Source organism: Gopherus evgoodei, chromosome 4, assembly GCF_007399415.2.
Source record: "Gopherus evgoodei ecotype Sinaloan lineage chromosome 4, rGopEvg1_v1.p, whole genome shotgun sequence".
Taxonomy (NCBI): Eukaryota; Metazoa; Chordata; order Testudines; family Testudinidae; genus Gopherus; species Gopherus evgoodei.
Genome location: NC_044325.1, coordinates 1184126 through 1193496, shown reverse-complemented (window position 1 = coordinate 1193496; position 9371 = coordinate 1184126).

Sequence of the window (9371 nt, the reverse complement as noted above, 5' to 3'; positions counted from 1 at the left end):
GGTACTTCAATCTAGATAAGATCATACATCTAAGAGGAGCGTTTAATCACCAAAAAGCCCTGACACAGGGTGAACAAATTTGTCTATTGAGGAAAGGAACGGGTTAATTTAAAAATCATCTTGGCCCAGGGATGGAAGGGGGGGATTGCTCTGCGTTCAAGGTCAAGAATCAAAGCAGACTATGCTAAGTACAAAGAAAAACTGCTTTCGGCCCCAGCTGGCTGTGAAGGAAAAAATATAGACAGAGGCGAACCAAAGGCAATACAAGTTACAGAACTAAGATTACATTTGCAAAGCTTAACTGTCCAGTAAGATCCAACAGTGTGCCTTTGTGACCCCGGAGCCAGTGTGGCTTGGTGACACTGAAGAAGCCACAGGCAGCTGACCTGGACTGGAATCTCTGAAAGAGACGCTGCAGAAGATTCAGGGTGCAAGAGAACAGCCCTCCAAAGAGCTGAAGCATGTTAGAAATTCTGGACAAGCTGTATACAGGATAATCTCCAGTCCACCTCTCCCCCCTTCTCTGAACATTATACACAGAAGTGGCCAGTCTGGACGTACGTGTGTGGGTATGAAAGGGGCTTGGGGCATTAATGTTTTCCTGAGTGATGAGGGAGCGTTCCCAAACTCTCCGTTGTTGTTTTATTATTTTATTAATGAAGCTTTAAAATTCAGTTATATGGTGTGTTTTCTTTATCTTCCCCCAACGATCCTGTAGTGTCAGCCTGATCACCTGACATGAGGGATAGATTGGTAACAGAAATTTGTCACAGTTTGGTGAGCAATTAAGAAGGGGAGAGCCCTGCAGAATTTATACCATCTATTTGTTTTACCCTTGTTATTTTGTGTTTGCTTTGCTTGGTACTGTTGGTGTTATATGTTGAGAACTGCATGAGTAAAAGTGAGTCCTAATAGGATAAGAAAACGCTATCTGGTTCTGGTTCTGTTCTGTTTAACCGGTTACTGTTGTTTTCCTGCTCTGTTCATTTGGGCGTTAGGAGTGTGGGCGGAACTGAACCTCTCGTTCGTAATTCCTCGGAGTGGAAGCCATGTGTGCGAGGAAGCTCTGAGGTCGAATTGAGATCCTTCTGTCCCGTCCCCTGTAGCGGTCAGTGTATAGAAGTGGGAAAGTCTGGCTTAGACTGTAATTCCCTCTGCTCTCTGTGTAATTCTCTTTTCTGTTTAAGTGTCAAACAGATGAATGAGTCTCTGGGTAAACCCTCTAAGAATAGTCCTTTAAATTATATGTTAAGTAAATGGCCTTTGCCCAATGGGCCATGTGTTTTTGTCCAGGTGGCAAGCCTCATGAAGGAGGACTCAGGTAGTCTTGTGAGTAAGAATGTTTTAGGGAAGAGACCAGGAGGGGTGGGGGCTAGATGAGAAGCCCACCCTCCTAGCTAAACTGGTAGTGGAACAAGTTGGTGCCCATGGAAGGGACGGTTCAGCAAGAAAAGCAGGATTGGGCCCAGGCAGGCAGGCAACAGACAGAGAGATTGGAAAACAGGTTGGAAAACTTTAAGGGTGTGTGTGGCATATATTAAATAATAAGACTAATTACTGTATAATGACAATGTTTATGTCTTCATTGTTGGGAAAAAGGTGTATAAGTAAAAAGTGGAAGTTTCCTTTGCAGGTTAAAAGAAGACAAGAAAGGAAGAAGAACAAAGCACAGAATGAGTTAACGGGAAAAAAAAACTAGCTAGCAAGCTCAGGCTATAGATAAGACACTGACTCCATTCAAGGACACTGCTCACAGTTAAGACTTGGCTAACAACTAGGAAAAGGAGGGCTTGAATTTGCCCACACAGCTATGAGATCTGAAAAACATTGCCAGGCACTAATGAAATGTGTTAAGTTTCTTTTCTCACAAGTAAAGAAGGGCTACCCAAAGACCCTAGCAGCCCTGCCACTCCTTGGAACCAGGAGACAGGATTGATGTAAAGGTCCACCAATGAAAGACTGCTCTGGCTACACCCTGGAAAGGCCCTTATTAAGTCCTGCTACCTACCAACACCGCTGTGAAGTGCCAAAGACTGACTGCTTGGACCCAAGATTCTCACTGCAAAAAGACCCCTCCACCTCGGGAGAATTCTCCTACTGATGATTAGCCTAGTTCACCTTCTAGTTCCACTGTGCCTTCTGGACAGTAGGGAAAAAGTACAAGGATGCTGCACCACGACTGTTTTGGGAAAGAAGAAGGAACACTCAGAAATTGGCAAAGTCCAGGAATTCCTGACTAGAAAGGACATTAAGAACTGACCCTGGTGAAGAAACAAAGAATTATACACTGGCGGGAGGACATTTATGGGACCCATGCTTGAAAATGTGGTATTGATTGGAGCTTGGGGTTTATTCTACAGGCTGCGCCCTGTGTCCTAGAGAGTGACTAATAATGTAACCCCCCTCCTATGCTATTAATGTCGATGCCTTTTGAAAGTACCTGAGAATAGTTAAATAACAGGTGTATTATAGTACTACACCAAGGAAAGATGGTATTGAATATCACTGAGGCTGGGAAGGCATTGCAGTGGGATCTAGTATGTTTAGGAATTCGCGATTTCCTAAATGACCAGCTGATGGCCATTCGGAGTGATCTTGAGTACCAGACTTGGCCCACTGCCCTTACAGACGCATCAGGAATACCATCTGATCTGTGATCATGGAGATATACTTGGAAACTTCCTGGGTGGAAGTGTGGCTTCCCAGGGCTGGGTGTGCGCCCTTATAGGGGATGAATGCTGTACTTATGTCCCAGAAAGCGAACAGGATATTAACAAGCACATCCTGTCAGCCAAACAGGCTTTTGAACAGTGGAAGGCCCAGGAAAGGAAACCTACTCTTTCTGATTCCCTCTGGGGCTGGTTACTCAACCTGGGAGAACTAGGGGAAGGCACTGTTCACCTCCTGCTCACTGGTGTGGTGTTGTGTATTGTTACTCTTCTCTTGCTTGCTTGTTGTAAAGCACTCCAGCTCCCTAGAGCTTAATCACGTTATCCTTTAAATGTGAGAACACTCAGCCAAAAGTTTGTTGAGTATTCTCAAAGGAGGGAGTTGTTGGTGTCACTAAGCATAACCCTACGTAACTCGGGAGGGTGGAAGGCCACAAGAGTATGGAGCCTTCCTGGTCTTAGGCCTCAGCAGACAAGAGTCCCTCCATGTTTGAACTTTAATCGACCTAAAAGGCCAGGTGTAACAGCCGTTATCAGTTGCAACAGTTCTCACTGGTCTAAAGCAGAAATAATGAGGCCTGTGCACCTTTAGCAGAAGGACAAGATAACTTGCAGAAGGAAAACTTACTAACGAGCTGCCGCGGCCAAGATTACTTAATGCACCTACGCTTACGTAATTGCTGTAGTGGAAGGAAGGAGGAGGAGGGAGGGGAAACGGGGGATTGCTAGTCAGTGAGAAAAGTTCTCATGGATATAAAGGAACAGACTGCTTGTTTTAGGTGTGCTTGATCTGAGTCAATCTCCCTGCACCGCTTTGAGATCTCAAATAAACTTGGTTTGCTTCTCCACCCTGGTGTGTTTATTGGCGTGGCACACCAGGCGACGGACCCCCCCGCTGTTGCTTGGCCTCAGGCAGTTATCTGCCAGCAACAGTCTCAAGTTGCAGTGGGGGAGGTTAAGGTTGGCTATTAGGAAAAACTATTTCACTAGGAAGGTGGTGAAGCACTGGAATGGGTTACCTAGTGAGGTGGTGGAATCTCCTTCCTTAGAGGTTTTTAAGGTCAGGCTTGACAAAGCCCTGGCTAGGATGATTTAGTTGGGAATTGGTCTTGCTTTGAGCAGGGAGTTGGACTAGATACCTCCTGAGGTCCCTTCCAACCCTGATATTCTATGATTCTAGGAAGGAAAATCACTTTATAAACAGAGTGCCTTGCCATGAAACTTTCGGTTCATCCTGCTGAGAGTTCCTCGGAGTATCGTGTCGCAACCAACAGAACCCGGCTCATACCTACCCATGATCAATCTAGCTGGCCAATAGACTGATCCAGACTCCAGACTGGTAACTATAACATCTACTGGCGGGACAGTGTGTGTGTGTGTGTGTGTGTGTGTGTGTGTGTGTGTGTGTGTGTGTTTGAATGCATATCCTAAATGTTGTATCTTCAATAAATGCAGCATATTGCCTTTTCCCCTGAAAAAGATCCTGTGTGCTTCTTATAAGCATAACAAAGTGACTTGAATTTGGGGCTCCCACCTCCCTGTCGCGTGCTCAAACCACCAGGCTATTGGGTATAAAGGGGCCTCCACATCTGCTCCTCCTATGTTTGGTGAACCTAGCCTGACATTTAGGATTGATTTATTTTGACTGAACTGAATCACCAAAATCAATACAAATCCATGACATGTTTACATTGACTGAAGTGTGCATTTTTCAGGGGAAAAATGTTTTGGCTGAAAAGCAGTGCTTAAATCATGACAGGACTTGCCAGAGCTGAGCCCTGGCACCTCTTGGCATGGCAGTTCATAGCCCTGGCACCTCTGGGTTTGCTGTTTCACTCATGACAGTAAAAAAAATTGCTTGAGGCCTGGCAGCTCTTTCATTCCAAATTCATAGAATCATAGAAATACATAACTGGAAGGGACCTTGAGAGGTCATCTAGTCTGTCTCCTGCAGTCATGGCAGGGCTAAGTATTATCTAGACGATCCCTGACAGGTGTTTGTCTAACCTGCTCTTAAAAATCTCCAATGGTGGACATTCCACAACCTCACAAAGCAATTTATTCCAGTGCTTAATCACTCTGACAGTTAGGATTTTTTTTCTTAATGTCCAACCTAAACCTCCCTTGCTGCAATTTAAGCTGAATTCTTCTTGTCCTATCCTCAGAGGTTAAGGAGAACAATTTTCTTCCCTCCTCCTTGTATCAACCTTTTATGTATTTGAAAACTGTAATCATGTACCCTCTCAATCTTCTCTTTTCCAGACTAAACAAACCCAATTTTTTCACTCTTCCCTCATAGGTCAAGTTTTCTAGATCTTTAAGCATTTTTGTTACTTTTCTCTGGACTTTCTCCAATTCATCCATATCATTCCTGAAATGTGGTGCCCAGAACTGGACACAATTCTCCAGATGAGGCCTAATCAGCATGGAGTAGAGCAGAAGAATTAGTTCTCATGTCTTACTTACAACACTCCTGCTAATACATCCTAAAATGATGTTCGCTTTTTTTGCAACAGTGTTACACTGTTTAGCTTGTGATCCACTTTGACCCCCAGACCACTTTCCATGGTACTCCTTCCTAGGCAGTGTGACGGTGCTGCCCATGGGAGCCAGCTGAGGTCATTCAATCAGGGTGAACTGCAAACAAAACAGGGCAGACAAATTCCAAACGGTAGTGGTTATTCCAACACTTAGATTTACCAAGCCAGCACAAAACAGCTTCTGTAGTACCTTACTGGTTACTTAGAAGTTTAAACAACGCAGTTCCCTGAAAGTGCCCGGCCTCAGGCCTCCGTCCAGACACACCTGTCAAACATATGATGATGATTCCTGAAAATCTTATCTCATCATATAAAAGAAAAGGTTCTTCCAATCCCAAAGGATCAGCCACATACCCAGGTTCAATTATAACTTAGATCTTACCCAAAATACACGCTACAGCCAATTCTTATTAACTAAGCTAAAAGGTATTTAAAAAGAAAAGAGAGAGAGTTGGTTAAAAGGTCAATATACATACAGACTTGAATTCAATTTTTGAGGTTCAGATACATAGTAAAGGTGAGCTTGTAATAGCCAAAAGTCCTTTTAGAAATAGTCCATAGGTTATAGTCCAATGTCCATATTCAGGGTGGTTCCAGTCAATGACTGGGGATCTCAATCCTTGTGGCTTAAGGTTTCCCCCTCTTGAAACCCAAAGCAGATCTGAGATGAAGGATCGTGTCCCAGGGTTCTTACACATTTCCAGCAGCCTTTTGGCCTGAGGAGACAATAGGCTTAACTCCTTCTCCCAAATATCCTGGCAATTAGCACGGAGTAATTTATCCATTAAACAGTTCAGATACAGGTTACCACAACCTTCAAAGAGACACATAGACAATAATCCTATTTCATTCAAGTATCATCTTAAATGCTAATATTTCTTCTTTGATCTTTGAATTAAAACTATAGCAATAGACAAGACTTGCTTGCTTACATCACAAGACCCAAGCAAACATCTGACCTTCTACCTCTAACAATGCAATTTGCATTTCAAAGCTCTATTCATTTACATATCTTGCTAACCAGTTCTTAAGGTTCACCCATGGATCAGATCAGTTGGTGAGGTGAGTTAATTAACTCTTTCTGGCCCTGTCACCTTTCAATGAGATATTATATTATACTCATAACATCACAGGCACTCATTTCCCATTTTATATGTGTGCAACTGATTGTTCCTTCCTAAGTGCAGTACTTTGACTTGTCCTTATTGAATTTCATCCTGTTTTCTCCAAAACATTTCTCCAGTTTGTCCAGAACGTTTTGAATTTTAAATCTATCCTCCAAAGCATTTAGACTCATAGACTCATAGACTTTAAGGTCAGAAGGGACCATTATGATCATCTAGTCTGACGTCCTGCACAATGCAGGCCACAGAATCTCACCCATCCACTTCTATAACAACCCTCTAACCTATGTCCGAGTTATTGAAGTCCTCAAATTGTGATTTGAAGATCTCAAGCTGCAGAGAATCCTCCAGCAAGTGACCCATGCCCCATGCTGCAGAGGAAGGCGAAAAACCTCCAGGGCCTCTGCCAATCTGCCCTGGAGGAGAATTCCTTCCCGACCCCAAATATGGTGATCAGCTAAACCCTTAGCATGTGGGCAAGACTCACCAGCCAGCACTCAGGAAAGAATTCTCTGCAATAACTCAGATCCCATCCCATCCCACATCCCATCACTGACCACTGGGCATACTTATCTGCTGGTAATCAAATTCCTTCCCAACCCCAAATTTGTGACTCCTTCTGGCTTGGTAGCAGCTGCAAACTTTATAAGTGTACTCTCTATGCCATTATCTAAATCATTGATGATGATATTGAACAGAACCGGACCCAGAACTGATCCCTGCGAGACCCCACTCATTATGTCCTTCTAGCTTGACTGTGAACCTCTGATAACTGGTTGGAAAACTATTCCAGAGGGAAGTTATGCACCCACCTTATAGTAGCTCCATCTAGGTTGTTTGCTAGTTGGTTCCCTAGTTTGCTTATGAGAAGGTGAGATAGTACCAAAAGCCTTACAAAAGTCAAGATATATCACATCTACCGCTTTCCCCCATCCACAACGTGTGTTACCTTGTCAAAGAAAGCTACTAGGTTGGTTTGACATAATTTATTCTTGACCAATCCATGCTGACTGCTACTTATCACCTTATTATCTTCCAGGTGTTTGCAAGTTGATTTCTTAATTATTTGCTCCATTATCTTTCCAGTTACTGAAGTTAAGCTGACTGATCTACTGCTGAAAAGTTTTGCCCAGGTCTACTTCTAACATACCTATTTACTTGGTTTCTGTTTGTCCAGCTAAATTTGCCATGTTAGCTCTCAGACAGTTCTATTCTTCTAGAAATTATAAAGAGACGGCAATGCATGTGTGAATAGCAGCCAGCTATTTCGTGAGAAATGATTGCTTCTAAAAATAGAAAATCCATTTTTCCATAGGCTCAGAACACAGGGGATTATGAAAATACAAAACCTTAATAAAGTCAGAGGATATGTTGTAAATATTCATTCAATAAATTGGAGAAAAATAAACCTGAAGCAGCAAAGGGAAATTGTAGCTCTGGAAAAGGTGAGACACTGTTTTAAGATGAAAAGCAGCCACAGTTGAGTAAAAGAATCATTGTTTGTGTACAGTCAATGAAAGAAAATGTCTCTCTTCGGTGAGCGTCTTTCCAGAAGCATGTGTTAACGATATCATCATTTAAAATACCTTTCCCGGTATAGATTGGGGACGCTCTGCCACAGCTGCAGAATCGCAGTCGCAGCCTTGCCACTTGCAGCTGCCCATATTTGTTTCTGAGATTCAATGTGAATCCTGCCCTGCCAAAGGCAGGCAGTTTTAATGAAAATCGTCTTCCAAGCAGCAGCATCTTCTATTTCAGGTTTTGTCACAGCAGTTTTCCTGATTAGCCCCTGCAGGAGCTGAACTGAAAATCCGCTCTCCCAGTTTCTGGAGAGGAATAACGTAGGGCTATGGGTTACTGAGATTTGCACACTCAACATGAGACCCTCTGGGGTTGGTTTAATCACCTGTTACACTTCGAAGGGCCTCAGAGGATACATGATCTGCACTGTAGCTGAACATTCACCATTAGGGTCATAGTTTATTATTCGTTTTTGCCCAATAATGCTCGGTAGCGCACAAGTCAGAGAGTGAGGAGATTGACAGCAGCAGCAGCAACTACCCGCAGAGTTCCACTCTGAACTTTGGTACTTAATCACAAGCAGCCTTTAATTGTCCAGCAGATTATTTTTATGCAGCCTGACAGGTGCTTGCTCTGCATTTCCCGTACAGAAAATGCACAGCATCTCTTGGGGCAGGCTTTGCTTAGCCTGGGTTATAACACATTTCACATACTGCCATGAAGGAACAACACCAGGCACACACTCTGGGAGGACGAAGCAGTAAAATCTGGGTGTGTCATCAACACAGATGTTGATTCAGGATCAATGAGTTAATATTTATTATTTGTGTGAGAGCAGTACCTAGTGAGCCTCATTTAGACCTTTGGGGCTCCTTTGGATTAGGTCCTGAACAGACATATAGAATAACAGACAGTCTCTGCCCCAGAGAAATTACAGTTGAAATGGACGTCAAAGAGTGAGGAAAAAGCAGGATTATTATCCCCCTGTTACAGGTGATGGGCTGATTCCCAGAGATCAGAGACTTCTTGAAGTTCACAGAGGTGTCTGCAGTGCAGTCCGCAGTTGAACAGTCTTGTGCCTTAAACACAAGAATAACCTCTCCCTTGAAGGCCTGATCCATAACTCATTGCAGTCAGGAGCTTTCCCACTCCCTGGCCTTTGGAGCAGGGCCTAAATCAATCAAATCAATCAATCAATCTTATCCACATGTACTGGGACAGGTGTTGGTCATGGCTCCATAGCAGAGGATCTGTTCTGAAATGGTGCACACATTTCTGTTTCTCTCCACAAGATGGAGGCGTCTCTGTGTGAATTTTCACATCTTGTTAGTTTTTGTGCCCTTTCAATTTTCTTTGGTAGTTCTGTTTAATTTCTTTTCCTCCATTTTAATACAAAGCATTTGCCTTTGGTCTCTTGGTGAAATTCATGTCCCTGGCACTCAGATTGGTTTTTTAAACTGACATTTTATTCTTTCAACTATAAAAGCAGTGGCCACATTCTGAAGCATGGCAAGGTC